The sequence below is a fragment of the Megascapheus bottae genome, chromosome 23 (genome assembly GCF_031878675.1).
Source record: "Megascapheus bottae isolate mThoBot1 chromosome 23, mThoBot2.hap1, whole genome shotgun sequence".
Taxonomy (NCBI): Eukaryota; Metazoa; Chordata; class Mammalia; order Rodentia; family Geomyidae; genus Megascapheus; species Megascapheus bottae.
The window spans coordinates 8794254-8812943 of NC_143531.1; the positions used below are offsets into that span (position 1 = coordinate 8794254).

Here is an 18690-nt window from a genome sequence, read left to right on the forward strand (position 1 = left end):
TGAATAATTAAAGGAACAACTTTAGGGTTTTTTTTGTACTAAAACAGGTACATAAATATGAAAACATTGTGTAAGAATAGATTGTACTTAGTGATGAGTATAAGGAATCACTCATCAGTCATTCTATAAAGGAAAGTGAGCAGACTGTGCAAGTATAATATAACACCAAATTGGTATCTGTTATTTTTATTTAATTTTTAAATATTTTTATGGTATTTAATAAAAGGGTTACATGATATTTGCCAGATAGAAGGTGCATTAATTCACATACATTGATACCCTTCCACATGTCTTGGTCCCCATTACCCTCCCCCCCATGTATCTGTTACTTTTAAAGGAAGGATATTAAACAGTAAGAGTTAGCCGTACTTACACAAAACATTATTTGCTGTGATTTTATTAGAATTAGGTTATAAGTATGTAGTGATTCTTTTACTTTTTCTTCCTCCTCTATTACATTTTTTTTTTGCCAGTCTTGGGCTTGAGCTCAGGGCCTGAGCACTCTCCTTGGACTTTCTCAAGGCTAGAAGCTCTACCACTTGAACCTCAGCACCATTTCTGGCTTTTTTCTGTGTATGTGGTACGGAGGAATCAAATCTGGGTCTTCATACATGCGAGGTAAGCACTCTACCACTAGGCCAAACTCCCGGCCCTCTACTACATTTTTGCATTCTATATTGCATATCAAAACAAATAATCATCAAGGTTCGGGAACATATGGTATAGAACAATGATAACTGCAGCAATACAAGTAACATATACATACATGATTGAAGACATGCACACATTTGGCTACTGATCCAGGGCTACCAAAATCCAGTGTCAGATGAACAGTATTCTGAAGCTGAAAGTATTGCCAGTTGATCTTACCTGTCAGCTTTCATTTCCTATAAGGGAGCAGGAGAAGGTGAGATACCTTACTTCATACTTAATCATCAATGAGACCCCAGGGAGTCCCACCAAAAATGTTTCCAAGAATTTGGGGATCTTGTTTGAACAACAAGAGTGGATTTTTGCCAACCAAATCCCAACCCTTAATTTGAAACCCTCTAATTTAAAGTGAAATTCTTGATAGTTTAATTATAGTCTGAAGAATTACAATAAAGCAGAGAGGATAGAAGACAACCTGGAGGGAAAACAAACAAAGGAAATATAGATGGATGGATCCTAGAAGTTGATTCACTATACTGCATCTTTCTGTCCTCCATTCTACATTTGTATGTTTCTACGTATTTGGCTCATGAGCTAGTTCAAAGGAATATATGACACTTCTATTTCTCTTTCAATCTAGCTTCTGTCTACCAATCTTCATTCCGAAACTGCAATTCTTGTCATATTAAGCCCCTCACCTAAGAAACTTGCAAAAGTCTGCTGCTATCTGCCAAATTAGGAAAGAATTCTCTCATGGAATCTGAACTTCCACACGGTAGCCATTAAGCTACTTACTTTTCTACCTACATTTCCAACTTGTCTATCTCTTTGCCAACTCACACTTTTGTAGAATATATTTGTGCTCTCAAAACACACCCAAATACATGAAAATGTATGACCTTCATATTTATTTATTTACCTATTTTTTACCATTATAAATGCCTGGGGCAACACAGTGGTTCTACTTTCTTTCCTGGCTTCTTCAACCTTTAAATGAGATCCAGTTCTCCATTTTAGTGGAAAATTGTCTCACTAGTAAACATAAAACAGGAAGGTATTTCTTTTCCCTGTATTTGTGTGTTTGTGTACGTGTGACGGGACTTGAACTTGGCTTGGGCACTGTCCCTAAGCTCTTCAGGTCAAGGCTACCACCCCATCCTTGAGCCAAGCCCCCCTTCCCATTTTCAAGAGATTAATTGGAGATAAGAATCTCAGGTCCTTTTGTGCCTGTGCTGGCTTTGAATCTTGATTCTCGAATCTCAGCCTCCTGAGTAGCTAGGATTACAGGCCTGAGCCAGCGAGCTTGGCCTCCTTTTCCTGTCTTTTTGGTGGTACATTCTCTAGGACTGCTACAAGAAATATCGACTTTGCTCAGTACAGAAAAAAAGCAAACAAACTTGAATTGTGTGCTTGGTTTAAACATGAACCTCGAGGCCAACATACTAGCACACTGAAAATTATAAAACAGATCCAAACAAAAGAAAATTGCTGGCATCATGGAACCACAATCTCTTGAAATGTCAGTGGCTCTTTCCTTGGCTCTTGAATTGGTCTTTGATTGCTTTTTGGGCTCCCAGCACTGATGTTTATTATTGCTTGCTGGTCCCTTAGTACATATGTTTAAAAGAGTGGTAAGGTGATGAGGGAAAGAAGGTAGAGATACAAACACAGAGGCCATAAACACTCAGAGTTGATCAAAATTATTACAGCTGTGGCTTGCTGGGGACACCCAGTGTTCTTCATAGAGTATGCCCTTTTAAATTGAAATGGATCCATCTCTGCTCACTCAAGGAAAATACATTAAAATTTTACCTTTACTGTCAGAACATCACCATAGTAGAAAGTTGACCTGCAAATGTAGAACAGGAGTCATGAAAGACAAGGACTCTCTAAGACCTAGTAAAAGCCTCCCGAATCTCTACTGCTACTAAAATTCTTTCCAACCAAAAGAAACCAGTGCCATCATAGTAAAGAGTTATAGCTTAAAGGTCTCCTAGCCTGAAGAGGACAACAGACTGATATCCTTTCCCAGTCTGTGGTCACATCGCACTGAGTCAAAGGAAATATAGAAAGTACTAAGGGCCCAGGCACTTACCTGATCAAGGATTCCTCTGGGTTTTAGATGGAAAAATAATGGTTCTTCAAAAGCTTTGCCTTTAGTCACTAAGGTCATGGAGAGAGATGAATACAAACAGATAGAATGGCTATCATTGTTCAGAAAGCCACAGTGTTCAAGAAACTTCATCTCTATTTTCCTTTTCCAAAATATCTCCATGTTCTAAAGTTCATATGTCTCTAGAGGAATGGCTTTATACTTTGTCTGCAGCACACATGTCAGATTGACCTGCACAATTAAAGTCGCATATCACCTTGACCAAAAGGATGAATTTCAAATTCACACATGTCTCAAAGAGGTCAAAGAGGCAAGTGATTTCTTGATGTGATGGAATTCTAGAAGAAATTAAACCTAGTTTCTGAAAGCCACTTATAGAAAACTCTTAAAATGTAATCTAAGAAATTTGGAAATGCCAAGAGCTCAAGGACTAAATACACTGTTTGAGTTTATAAATGAGCCATTCATAAACATAACTCTATTTATGAATTTTCCATTGCATGTATAGAAAACAAAATTCTATTGGTATAGATAATCTTAGTCCAATCTTCATAGACTACACATTTTGAAGACTTCAAGTGGAAATTGCTTTGTGCTATACTTTTTCTGATGTTCTTTCTTCTTTGGCGGAAGACAAAGAAAATTGACAAACTATATAACAAAAGATAAATAATTTTCAGGTAAAATTGAATTTGTAAATTGAATGAATAAAACTATAATTTTGTGCAATCACAAATAGTTTTATCAATAATAAGCCAGGAAGAAAACGGAAGGAACTGCTGATTACTAAGAAGTGAAAACTAGAATTCTGTGTAATTTGTACACAGATACAATTTTTACATATAAGGAAGAATATGAACAGTTTGTTTCTGTGATCTTGGCTTACCTAACTTAACATGATTCAATCTAGTTCCCATCAATTTCTCTGCAAATGACTATTTTATTCTTTCTAATGGCTATGTAAAATTCCATTGTGTATGGGTACCATAGTTTTTTAATCCATTCATCTATTGTGGGGCAATTTTGTTGTCTCCATATCTTAGCTTATATGAATAGTATGTCAATGAAGATGAATGTGCACGTGTCCATATCATATCCTGGTTCAGGCTGCTCAGGGTAGATGCCAAGGAGCGGTATGGCTGAGTCACACAGGGAATTGAGATGCTCTTAGGAGAGAATCATAAAGATAAAGTACCCTAATGCCTCTTCATATACATATATATTTATGTATGTATATATTATGCACATTGAACTCCAAAGATAAGGAAAATGATTTTTTCTTTTGTTTTCTTTTTTCTTTTTCTGATGACTCTATTCTTTACCTTATATATGGTTCTAATGCTCACACTGTGGGAGGGGGGATGGGCACAGAATCAGAAGAGAAAAGGATAAAATAGTGCATCAGTGGAGCACACTGCACAATGATTGCAAGTAAACTATTAAACTTGTGGGTGGAGATGAGAGGGAGGAAATAGGAGAGAATAAGAGAACAGGAAGACACTCTACTAAAGGAAATGTACTTACTACCTGACATATGTAAAGGTAACCCCTCTGTAGAACCCCTCTAAAATAACAATAAAGTAATTTAGAAAGAATAAATAAGTAGCTAAAATTAGCTAAGTGCTGGTGGTTCACACCAGTTATCCTAGCTATTCAGGAGGCTGAGATCTGAGGATTGAAGTTCAGAAAAAAATCTGTGAAACTCTTATTTATCACTACCCACCAGAAAGTGGCTCAAAGTGGTAGAGCACTGTTTTGAGGGAAAGAGCTCAGGGACAGCACTCAGGCCCTGAATTCAAGCAACATGAGCAAGAAATCAAAAAGGCTAAAGCTAAATCTAAATTAAGAAATCAAAGTGCATACATGAGTATAAAAGTTAAGATAGTGTACATATGTGGGACTACGGAAAATTATTCATTCTAAATTTGTGATCATATTGCTTTCAAACTTTAAAATATGTTCTTCAATATAGAAAAATGTTTCTGAAGCAATGGCTTCTCAATAAAGACAACCATTTATCTTATCTGTTACTTAATCAGTCTTGAAAAGTGGGCTATATGGTAACAAGAGTCGGGAAGGGTCTATATTAATCTATGTTCTGGTTATAAGATTGGCATAATTTATTCTCCATTTTGGCAATTGCATAAGCATACGGTTAAAAATCTCCTAAAGATACACTGTCTCTAATATGATTCCTAAAACTATGTTTACTTACTGCTTTACCAATATAATCAAGACAAAATATTAGAAAACAAGAATGCCAATGAACAAAAGCAACAAATTAAAACAAAAGTTTAAGAGCATCAGAATATTATGTTATATAAGAAAATAAATGTTCAGTGCAAAATCAACTAAGTCCAGGAATAAGATTATTAACTGAAAGCATAGATATTATTGGTGGGAAAATTATGAAATATTTATTTCTTTATAATTATCTTTATTTCATGTTTTAATTTTATGATCTCTAGTAGATCAAAGATGTTTCAATTCATCATGCCAGTTTATTAAGATAAATTTTTATCAGTGTCACTCTTTTGTAATTTTCCTCTTTCTCTCCAACCCTTTCTCCCCCCTCAGTTTTCCAATGTATGGAAACTTCCATATATATGTCACCTTCAGACTGAATTCACCATCCTTAAAATTGACTTGTGCTCAGAAAATTTACAATTATTTTTATAATCAGAAAAGTTTTCGTCAAAAGATAAGAAATAACATTTGGTTTGTTCAGGAAATTTGAGAGGCACTTAAGGATTTGAAGCAAGAATGCTTCAAGAATGCACTTGTAAATATACACCTATTTTTATAGTGACCTGATGAAGTTTGGATTATATTGTTTGGATTATATACGTTTTTCTCAGTTCACTTTTATTTAAGCACAATTCAGAGGATTAGAAAACACCAAAAATAATGTCTATAAGGTCTCTGTTCTGATTGTTTATATTTTTTCTTTTTTCTTTCCTTTATTCCTTCCTTTTCTCTCTTTCCTTCTTCCATTTTCTTCCCTTCCCTTCTCACTGTCTCTCTCTCCCTCTCTCCCTTCCTTCCTTCCTACCTGTCTGCCTTCTTTCTGGTTTTTTCTTTTTTTTGGCTCTAATACAAAACATTAATGCTTAGTTAGCTCCAGAGGCAACCTTAAGAATTGAAGTAAAATACCTGAGCACAATAACTTAACACAATATTGAAATATGAAATAAGACAAGCAATTGTAATATTGAATTTTTCACTCTTCTTTTTTATGCATATGTCAAGTTATTAAGGAAATTTTCCAATTTTGTTTATTTTAGAGAACATTTAGGAACTAAAACTACAAAAGTTTGTCTACATCCTACTACCAAAGTCTCTTTTATAGATTAAATACCTGATAATAAATTTAAAACACACTTTAGTAATATCCGTTACTAGTGTTCAGAGTATAGATTAACTTGTGCTATTTGATAGGAAAGGGACAATCTTGAAAGAACTGAAGGTTTTTCATCATAATTTTATATTTGGGCCATTTACTTACACAAAGCAAGAATACGAAGAGCAGCTCACACAAAGCAAGAATCATTTCCTGTCCCCTCCTCTTTCTTTGATGTCAACTCTATAGATCCCTACAGAAAAAGATAATCTAGGTCATTCCAAAGACAGAATTTGCAATTGGTGTAAAATAACTACAGCTGCTATTTATTCCATAAGACTCTTTGACTCTCATTCGAATGTTGTGAATTTTTCTAAGTATGGGACTCCGTACAGCTTACTTAATCGTTATAAAAGAATCAGACTCCGTTGGCTCATTTGTTGATTTCATCTTTCCTTAGATGTTTATTAAGCACTGAGTACCAGGCCATTGTGTTGAGGGATGAGACAATAAAGACAAATAAGACACCTCTCTGTCCTCATGAAGTTTATGGCCTCGTGGGCCTAGGTTTTGAAAAGAAAACCTTATATTCTAAGATTTATGATTCCGTTGTTTTGCAGAGAACTTGAGGAGATGAAGATTGGGAAGTCTGTGAGTATACAGCGGAATTTGCCACAGATTTTCTCTCTTATTGTGGAAGTGTTCACCTCTTCCTGTCTCTGAAGTTATAAAGTGAGGTCTGGTCAAAAGGCAGCTCTGCCTGCCTCCAGGGGTCAGTCTCTCCTTGAGAATCCTTCTCCAAATCCCCTCAAGCCACTTTTAAAGAATGACACATACAGAGGGAACAGGAAGCCTTCCAGAATTGTAGTTCCATAGAAAAACCAGTTCTAAGTTTTTCTTCAGGCGTGAACTGAATCTCAAGCAAGCATTTGCCTTTGATGGAGGTAGAGGGGCTGGAGAGTGTGGGAGTGATTTCCTGGATTGCACACACTTTCCTATGTCTTTGAAACCCAGACAAAGATTTTTGCCTTAGGCCATTAAGGGAGTGAATATCACAAAAGGGATTAGAATGCTCTACTTTATGAGATGGGGTCTTGTATTGGGGTGTTAGATCATACTTTTAATTCCAATAACCTCACATATGACCAAACCAAGGGAGAATCATGAAAGCATGTGGTGAGGGGAGATTGGCTTTTATTTAAAATAAATGTATTACTATAGTATATAGAAGGAAAAAAGAAATCATGTATATTGAACACAATGGCAATTTGAGCTCTAGGAAAGTCTCCTGCTGCTTTAACTGTGTTCAAGCCAATCTTGAAAACTCACTATTTAGCTACATGAAAGCTTTCTTCATCTGGAATTTTGACTTTAAAAGCAGGAATATAATTTGCAAGAGTGTATGCAGTTAATTAAAATGAGTAGTTATTATTAGTTTGCAATGGATTATCTCTATAGAAGATCACACTTCAGATTGCCAAAAAGTTCACATACTAATTCTGAAAAAAAGAAAAGAAAAAGAAATATCATTTCCCTCCATTTTTTCTCTGTTCAATGGTCTGATATTCAACTCAAGTTAATGGAACTGGAATCCTGAAGTAAATATTGAAGATACTTTATTTCCAAGCACATTTAATAGTAATGCTCATTCCTTTATTGCATTATCTACTCATCACTTTTTTGGACATTTACTTCTTTTTCAAAATGCGTATTGTCTTTAAGTAGTTGTACGAAGGATTTGCCATGTAACAAAGGAGTTGGTGAAGACAATATATCTTGAGCAATGTTACCCATTCCCCCCTCTATCCTCCTCTTCCCTCACTCTGATAATTTTTTAGGCTAGACGTTGATTCTTAGCTGCATTCTCACCCTGTTCTACTCCTCATTTGTCCATCTCTTTCTCCTTGACCTCACCCCACAATTATTCCTACTGTGTTATGTATGGCCAAAGAAGTCCTATTTAGATTATTTAAATTAACTAATAAACTATGTTTGGCTCAGTGAAATTGTTTTTAAACTTCGAATCTCCAAATTTAGTCAATTTTAGTTAGTGGTTAGCCTCATAATCAGCGGCTGCAAATAAGAGAAATCTGTCATTATGAAGCTGACAAATAGCAAGCGAGTTTTATGTACTTGAATCCCCCAGCATTCTCAACAAGCTAACTTTGTCCAACAAAATCACCAATACCAATGAAAATATTCTATGGGCTTCCTTTCCTTCCTCTGATCAATTTCAATGAATGTGTTTAACTATAGCTATAATTAAATAAGCTTGCTATGCTTAATCATCCTTAAAAAGATGATTCCAGAAAGAGTTTCACAAGAAGCCCATTTCTATAGCCGAAAGTAAAATCTATCTAATAACTAAATTAACTATTGAGTGCATTAAAGAATCAAGAAATTTGGTGTTCAAGTATTATGAACTTAATACTCATAAAAGGAATAATAATCCAAGTAAAATAATCGTGACATATAATAAAAATTTAAATAATCACTCAAATAGTGTGAGTGAATTTATTTTGCTCAGTCATTTATCTAAATATGAACTTTTGTTAAAATTTGTGTTGTAATGGGCTACAGCTGGTTAGATATTACCAGAAAGCTATCAAGAAAACAGAAGTGGTACTAATATTTCAAAGACATTTACTATGGTTCATCTATTTAGATGATACCAGAACTTATATTTTATTAAAAATGTGTTTCAATGTAGGAGTACACCTGAAATTAAATAGTATGCTTAAGAAATAAAGAGAACTTAGAGACTAGAGACAATGGACCCTTACAAACCCATAGCAGTTAGCAGGTTTGGGAAAAGAAATATGAAAAAGTATCAGGATCAGGAAGATAGTTATGATATAATTCATTTTTGAACACCCAAACGTGCCTGCCCACACCAAAACTTGAACTTTGTTTTCTCTGTGTTTCTCCCATGAAAAGCATTGATAGTTGACTTAGCTAATTTATGGACTGACCTCGGTCATTCATTCTCATTAATTTACTCCAAGCTTTAAAGCCATTAGAGTGCTACCTTTGATCATTTTGTAAGTTTGCCCCAGGACTCCTTTCCGAAAGCTGTCATTTTGTCTCCCCCATTCATTATAATATAATCCTCCATCTTTCACTCGTGTTGGGTGTTCTGTAGGTGTTGATTTGTGCCCCAGTAAATTACTTCCATTTTCCCTAACGGTTAGGATTAGAAGTTTCCAACTTGAACACATACTTAGGTGCTTTTGAAAGTATGTTCCTTTATGGGCTTCTATGCCAAAGGCAATGTGACACAGGTGATAAGTTCAAAAATTAATATTTTACATTTTTAAAAAAAAACTATTAGGAGAAATGAGGAAAGAATGATAATTGCTTGTGGTTTAACCTACAAGAAGAAAAAAATAGTCACATTAAAAAAAAATCTGAGAGCATGTTATCAGTCTAAGAAATGATTCCAATGGGCAATACAGAAAATTGTACTCAATTCTCATACTTATTTTTTGTGGTCTACCTGCAAAGAGTGACAAGTCTAACACAAAATCTTTACTTTGTTATCTAGATATAACAGTGGGTTTTCAACAGTCTTTTTGGAAATAACTACAAGTGAAAATGGGAAGACTGGATAGTACACTATAATGAGCAGGAAAATTATTTTATTTTATTTCTTTAATTAAAAATTTATTTAACATTGATTTTTACATCATATTTCAAATGTCATGTTTAACAAACAAGTATTCAAGAAGGGAATTTCTATATACAATCACTGGCACTTAGATTTTAGAACATAATTAAAATTAACTGAGGGTTTGTATGTCATAGATACATATTAATCTATATAATAAAACATGTCTATATAGAAACCATCATAGATTTTTATGTCTATGTAGTTATGCTTATATCTCCAAGACCATGTCCATAACATTGGGTACCCAAATATTGAGTCATCACTCTTGTACTGTTTGGATCTAACATCCACATGTCAAGAATACCATGCCCCTTTTTTTTCCTTTGGTCTTGACTTATCTCACTCAACATGGTTTGCTCTAGCTTCATCCATTTCCCAGAGAATGCCATTATTTTATCTTGCCTGTTCGCTATGTGGAATTCATATGTATATATATATATATCACATTTTTTTGTATCCATTCATCTGCAGTAGGGCATCTGGGTTGTTTCCATCGCTTGGATATTGTGAATAGTGCAGAGATGAACATAGCTGAGCAGGTGTCCTTATTATAACCTGGGTTATGATGCTCAGGATAGAGGGCATGGTAACTATTAAAAAGTAAAAATAGAAATACTTAAGTGATTATAAGAATAAAAATTTTCACTTCATCAGAAAATGAAGATTCTATTATGCTGTTGTTAGACATATCTGATACAATTCACTAGCAGAGCTTATAAAATATTATAGAAAATATAGAAACTACTATCTTGCTAGCTATGTCCTTTAGCATGTCACCCTGGTTTCCCTCATTTTTAGCAATCAGTATATGTCTAGGATAGTCCTAGAAGAGGATCACAATAGCTCAATAGCTATGTCCATATGACCATAAAGATGAGGCTAAGAGGAATGAACTCCAAGATATGGAAACAAGACATGTGCTGTTTTTAATGTACTGTGTGAAGTTATTTATTTATTTTCTTTTTTCTCCTTTGGTTTATCCCTTGTTGTCACCATTTTTTGATTTGGGTACCCCATGTCTTGTATGTTTATCTGAATTGGGGTAGGGAAAGGGAACCACAAAAAAGGTGAGACAAAGAATAATGGGTGAACCAATGTAACAGTGGTACTCACAAGATAATACATTGGAAGTGATCGTTACAGTTTGGGGGAGGGGGCACCGGAAAGCCAGGAAAGTGGGAGAAAAATGAGGAAGGGGGAATAATGTTCAACAAGAAATGTCCTTATTACATGTAGCTAAGCCCTCTGTAAGTCACCTTGACAAATAAAATTAAATTTAAAAAATAACTCTATCAGAGCCCAAGGCTTAATCTTATGAAAAGAGGTGGTAACCTCTGTTTGAACATCTTCCATGGCTGAAAACTCCCATCTGAAAGATCTCATTGCCGCTTCCTATAGTTATGAGACTTATAAAAAGCTTTGCTGGTGTTGCCTCCCTTCGAGACAGGGCTTTTTTTTACCATTCACACAGATATCTGGAAGCAGAGTTCTTGTAAGACTCGAGATTCAACCTCTGTCAACATGAATTCTCTCCTCCAGATCAGGAGAGAATCAGAACATACCAGCTTTCTGTGGTCATATGCTATCTCAATAGAATTTAACTTCATTGAGGATGGAAGCAGGATCTGTATCCATGTTTTTTATGAGATGCAACCCTAGCACTTGACAATATTTTGCTTAGGTCCTAAGGGTGTACGCAATATGACAGGCAGACAATAAATGCATTAGTGAAAAGTTGGCTCAGTACAATAGTTGGGGGATTTGGAAGTCTTCTAAAATAATCTGTTTATGGGAAAGTATACCAGTTTGGAGCTAACTAACACAGAAAAACATAGTAATTAATATCACATAACACTTATCATCTATATCACATATCACCTTTCTGAATTTTTCTTCATCTGTTACCGATTTTGTCTTACCATAATGAATGTCACTTATGTGCTTTTAAAAGTGGAGTTCTCATGGAAAACAATTTGGTTAACAATACCAAACAGGCAGTTCTTCAAGTAGCCATGTGGATGATGATGTAAAACAGATTAATTTTGGCATTTTTTAAAATACCTGGAAAGATGAGGTAGGAATCGGGCTTCTATGATATGCTCCAAATTCTGGCTTAGACATCGTTATATCTCTTCTCTGAAAAAATATATCTCTGAAAGAAGATATGCTCTGAAAGAATAATATCTGTAAATATGATAGAATATTATCCCTTTGACTAAAGTAGGCTGCATAGAAAAGGAGATAGATATTTTAGGGTATAATTATATCTTGATGAATGACTATAATCAAAATCAAGATTATGTTGTGAGAACCCTGACCTAAACAGACAAGCGTTTTTTTTTTGGCAGTTCTCGGCTTGGGCTCATGGCTTGAGCACTGGCCTTGGATTTTCTCAAGGCTAGAGCTCTACCACTTGAGCCATAGCACCACTTCTGGCTTTTTTCTATGTATGTGGTACCAAGGAATTGAACCTGGATCTTCATGCCTGCTAGGCAAGCAATCTACCACTAGGCCAAACTCCCAGCCCCAGACAAGCATTTTTTTTAAAGGGCATCTAAATATCAGATAGATTTAAAAAAAATAGTCTCAACATGAGACTATGAAACAGAAATAGTCTCATGTTTACCTTGAAGAAGAAAATTCCATGAGAGACCTAGAGTTCTAATCTCAAGGAATCAGAATCAGATTTTGTCAGTAATGAGGGAGCTTGTAAGAGGATCCCAAGCCTCAAATAAGATTGCCACCTGGTTGATACATTAATTTCAGTTTTTAGAGACCCTGATGACTCAGTTGACTTGTTCCATAAATGCTGTTCTAAAGAGACATGAAGCCAATAAATGTAAGTTGTTTGAAGCCTCTAAAATTGTAGTCATGAGTCACACAAAAATCAAAAAATGATATGGATGCTTCTGCAGTATAACCCATGTGAATACTGAATACCTTCCTGCCAGATACATGGCACCATATAGTGTTCTCTTTGCAAAAACTATCCAATTGATGCTATATAATGACATAATGACTTGGTTTAGTGTTATTTAACTCCCCTAAGATTATCCTTTTCAAATTAAGACTTCATATGGCACGAAGGTAAGATCTGGTAACCATATACATACATACATACATACATACATACAGACAGACAGACAGACAGACAACATACTACATACATATATAAGTGCCATATATGTATATATATATATGAAGTATAAAGCAACATTTGCACACGTTCTAAAGATAAAATGTACTTTCTCACTGGCAGAAGCGTGATTAGCTCATGTTACCCCTTCCTTTGCCTTTTGAGGGGCTCTGCAAGTTCAAACACACAACACACACAACACACACACACACACACACACACACACACACACACACACAGAGCCAAATTAGCTAATTACATTTGTTGATGCATCCTAAAAATGGAAAATAAAAGAGCAAATAAGCATTGGGAAGAATTAAAGAAACACTGCTTTGTGGATTTAGAAAATTAGTGAGAGATTAATGTTTCATAGCTGTGCATTTGGAATGCATTTTGAAAACACTTTAAACAATCCCAGTCTATCACTTTGTATCTTAAACATCTGCTCAATTATCTTGATAAGCAGCCAATTAAACCAATTAAGGCATTGGATGTAGTAGAGAAGGCTTATTTTGCATCACCAGTCATGAACATCTGAGAGGGGCTTTATATTGGTCTGAGCATGGGCTTAATCGGTAAACAGTTCTGTACTTTGGACCTAAAACCCAGAAAAAACATCTTCTTCATTGAGAAGAGAATGGAAGGCAGGTGCTAATAGAAATGTGACAAAAAGAAAAATTAACAAGCCCAAACAATCCCCCTATATTCTGATAGAAATCTAATAATTTGTTTAAATAGCTACACTAAAAGTTTATGAATTAAATGAGAGCTTTCTTCCCAGTTTGTTGCTTGTTCTCTTTTAAATGTTTTCTTTTTCTTGTATGTACCCTTAAGTTATGATTCTTACTTGTTCTTTTATTTTAATTGTTTGGGTGCATTACCAGAAATTAGGTGCCTTAATTATTATTTTTTGTCAACGTCAGAGTCATTGTCTTGAGAAGAGTGTAAGCATTGAAAACAGCTTCAAAATTTATTGTAAAATTTATTACAACATTTATTGTAAAATTTCTTTTAAAATTTATTATTCAAGTCTTTCATTAATATTTATTATTCTTCTTTAGTGAAGGCCCAACTCTCAGATAATCCCTGAGTATTTAGTTTGACTCAGTTTAGCAAAACACTTACTGTCATATTTTCCCTTCAGTTTGTTTAAATATCCCATGTATAACTGCTTTCTATTTATAGACGTTGTTAAATAAAATTCATTTCTTTTGTATTTGTGTATTCTTCTATTAACCATGTGTTTTATTTACTGGTTAAACACACATTTGTGATCATATACATTCTAATTTATCTCATTTTATGTTTTAAATTCAACTTGAGGTAGTAATGATTTTAGAATATTAAAAAACAATACTTCAGTAAAAAAATTCTTTTTGCCAGATACAATGTGTGTTACATGTTTGCCTGTTATCTAGTCAAAAATAATGCTTAGATAAACAGGTACCCCTTCCCAAAAGTACTCTGTCAAGTTAAATGCTCATAAAAATTAACACCAATAAATTTAAAAAGTATCTGAGTTTCTCTTTAGATTTACATGTTCAAAATATTTTGTAAGCTGGGCATCAGTGGCTCATGCCTATAATCAATCCTAGCTACCCAGGAAGCTGAGATCTGAGGACAAGGTTCAAAGCCAAGGAAGATATGAAGTCTGAAGATTCTTTTCTCCAATGAACCACTGGAAAACTGAAAATGGTGCTGTGGCTCAGAATGGTAGAATGCTAGCCTTGAACTGAAGAGCTCAGGGACAATGCGCAGGCCCAGAGTTCAAGCCCCAAACATGGTAAGTTCATATTTTAAATGTCTATGGATGCAGCAGAATTGTAATTGCACCATCTTGATACCTCTCCTAATCATCTTATGCTTACACAATTCATTATATTTGTTTTCATTGCTAGGTTTTTATTTAAGTTTTATATCAGTTTTCTCTTCCAATTTTTGAATCAGTTTTTAAATTTGGCCTTTTCCCCCATTTGTTCCTTTTTCAGATGTTCTTTATGTTTATTGAATGTCATGCATTTCTATAACCCTCCACAATTTCCAATGTCTATGCTTATTTCAAGACATTCATTCTGGGCTGTTAAATTGTGGTGGATCGCACTTGTACAGATCATTTTTCTTTGAGGACATTAAATAAGATTCACCCAGACATCTTTGTTTATTTTCTCAGCTGTCCTTTCATAACGATTTTAATAAAAATTGTGAAACAACTCCAGCCCATGGAGGTGGTTGACCCAGGAAGCAACAATAGTGTGCCAAAAATGCTTTTTTCTTTTTGTTAAAGTGATTTCTCGGGTGGGTGTTAGCATTGAGAACAGCTTTCGTTTCAGTCAAAATGAGGGTGATAAAGTATGAGCACTTGGCTGCAAACTCTCTTTGGATAATGTCTCTTGACATATGGAAGATGTTTCCTGACTTATGAAAACTAATATCAGGACAGAATTTACTAAAAGGCTGAGGTCACTGGGGTGAGCAGAGCATTAACACAATCCTTAAGGATAGTCTTTCTTTGTATGTGTGGGCCACAACTGGGGCTTGAATGCAGTGCCTTGGTGCTGTCCCTTATGCTTTACTACCTGAGTCACAGCCTCCACCTTTGTTTTGGGGTGTGTGTGTGTGTGTGTGTGTGTGTGTGTGTGTGTGTTTAACTGGAGATAAGGGTTTCATGGTCTTTTATGCTCAGGTTCACGTCAAACCTTCATCCTCAGATTTCAGCCTCCATATAGCTAGCATTCTGGGAGTGGGGGGTGGGAAACACTAATACCTGGTCTGAAGGATAGTATTTAAATCAGAAACATCATACTATCGATGGAAATATAATAATTCCTTGTTTTGTTGAGCTTTAATTAACTATAAGAAATATAAAGATGTGCCGGGCACGGTGGCTCACGCCTGTAATCCTAGCTACTCAGGAGGCTGAGATCTGAGGATCAAGGTTCAAAGCCAGCCTGGATACAGAAGGACCTGAGACTCTTATCACAATTTAACCTCTGGAAAATGGAAAGTGCAGCTTGGCTCAAGTGTAAGGCAGTAGCCTTGAGCTGAAGAGTTCAGGGACAATGCCCAACCCTAGGGGTAGGGTGGTAGATTTAAGCTGAAGAGCTCAGAGACAGCACCCAGGCTAAGTTCAAGCCCCATGATCCACAAAAAAAGAAATAAAGAAAGAAATGTAAAGATGTAATCATATACCTAATACTTTATGTAAAACAAATTTAAGTGGGGGTTGGGAATGTGCCCTAGTGGTAGAATGCTTGCATAGCATGCATGAAGCCCTGGGATCAATTCCTCAGTACCACATAAATATAGAAAGCTTGTAGTGCTATGGCTCAAGTGGTAGAGTGATAGAGTCCCATGAGCAAAAGCAGCTCAGGGACAGTGCCCAGATCCTGAACTGACAAAAACAAGATTTAAGAGAGTCATTTTGAGTCATGAAAACTCAGGATATGCACTAAAAATTACAATATATATAGCATTTCACATGGACATTTGGGATGATTATATGGGAAATGTAAATGTTTAATTGGATTATATTGTTAGATAAAATTATATTGGATTTAACATAAATGAGCAAACTATAATGCCTATTTGAGTTAATAAAGCCTTTACTCCCAATATGTGTAAAATAAAGCACATGAGAAAAATATCCAGAAAATGATTGATTGTAATTTCAGTGATCATATGTAAGAAATATAAGGCACAAAGCAGCAGTGTTTTATTTAGTCAAAGTAAGTTATTCATAGCTATTTCTCCAGTTCAGAAAATGGACAGGCTGGAATGAAACTCAAGTTCATTTTACAAATTTTCATTTGTAAAGTGAAATGAACTTTCAAACTTTATGACAAACCGTTGAAAATGATAACTTCACATTAAAAATGTCCATTCAGAAGTGTTTCAAAATTATCATCCCCACATTATGACAATCACAAATATGACATTATCTGTAAGACTGTCTGCTGAAGACAATGTCAGAAAAATAACCATGTGGTTATAAATTCCTTAAGCACTGTATATATTTTGTTTTCCTCTTGATTATTGCTAGTTTAATATTATTTATTTCCTGAGATAACAACTCTACCCAGAATCAACACTGATTGTAGTTGGCAAATGTTTATCAGTTATGTCCAAATATAAATAGAAATTATTTGTAACTAAGTTAGTAGTTTTAAACATAATGGAGGGGTGAGCAGCTAAGAGGTCAAGTTTGTCACCACCCATCTTCCAGATTGCCTGTAACAGAGCTGATTCCCTAACTTGATGGTGCAGGCCTGGAAGGCTTTCTTGAATGTCCTGCCATCTTGTTCTCTGCAATTACAATGCTACTTTGGATTTTTGCAACTCTTTTTCTCCAAAGGTATGAGATCAAATTTTTATTGTTCTCTTTATCCTTTTGGTGAAGCAGTTTGAGTTTTCTACCAGTTAAAAGTTTTAGACCAACATTAACCTTACTCTTAGAATAGGGATAGTTTGTTTATTTGAAATAGGGAAAGGAAGGGGGTGAAACAAGATAATTGGAAGGAGGGAGAGGGAAATAGGGACAAAAACATGGGAAGGGGTATCAATGTGTGAGAAATAATACACCAACGATCTGGTGAATGTAATTGTAACCTCTCTATATACTATCCCGACAGGAGAAAAAAAAACAGTCGGGATAATCATTTTAATTCAAGTCTTTTCAGACACTTGTATTAAATAAGTTCAGTAACCATTGCCTATCTAGTTAAATGAAACATTATTCTTAAAAAAAAGTAGGTGTTGAAAGGAAAATCAAGATGATATCACTATCTGTAACAAATATACTTTGGGGGTCCTTAATATTTAAAAAAGGGATAGGGAACAAAACTGAGATGCAAAGGGGTGAGGTTATTCTAAAGGAATTGTACTCATTATCTGACTTATAAAATGATAACCACTCTGTATACCATTTTAATAACTATAGAATTATATTTAAGAAAAGAATAGGAATAGAGCTTCATATTTTTTTCAAATGAACAAGAAAATTAGAGCAAAATATATTTAATACATTTCATGTTTTATACTTGGCTTCACTGAAATATCTTTGTCATTTGTTTCTCTTAAACCCTGAACTATAACATAAAAGGAAGTGATTGTTTTTAAAGGAAATGTTATACATCATCCTAGGGGAGTTAAAGTATATAAAGAAAAGTTCAGGGACATAAACACTCTTTTTCTACCACTTAAAAAATCAGGGTTAGAGAGTGATTTAAATTTACAGTTAGAATGGCTCCAGGACCACACACAATCTGTCATGTACCATATATAGCAGATTGTTAATCAGTACATGTAGAATAAATATATAGGGCAATGAGTTTGGCAATATAACATGCTATTTACATAAAATAAAACAAAATGCCATGTTTTAGAGAACTCTCATTAGTTTGTGCATAGTGTACCATGAGCAAAACTTAATTACCTGGTTATTAGGCTCATCTCAGATGCTCAATGAACTTGTCACCATGATGGAGAAACACACAAGCAGAAAGCCAGATAATTCAGTGTGAAGGAACTGTGGTCAAGGTGAGTAGGGGTGAGCTAATAATGCCCCCATTGCATTCTGAGAAAGCCATGCTGGTGCCTGCTATGTGGTACAGAGCAGAGCAAAGAAAAAGCACAGCCCAGAAGGAAGTGTACAGGCACAGCTCCATGTTGAGGAAACAAAATGTTAATTTTGATCTCCTGGACACACACACACACACACACACACACACACACACACACACACACGGTGCATTTTTCCATTTCAGTTAAATAAAACATTTGGA

At 35.0% G+C, this 18690-nt stretch overlaps 1 long non-coding RNA gene across 1 annotated transcript; it reads right to left on the reverse strand.

Moving 5' to 3' along the window:
* Positions 1-803: 803 nt before the first annotated feature.
* On the reverse strand, positions 804-18416 carry LOC150047283 (uncharacterized). Its single transcript, XR_016539384.1, has 4 exons — positions 18342-18416; positions 6270-6357; positions 2464-2500; positions 804-887 (listed from the first exon to the last, which is right to left on the reverse strand). It is a non-coding gene; the product is annotated as an uncharacterized LOC150047283 (long non-coding RNA).
* Positions 18417-18690: the final 274 nt, after the last annotated feature.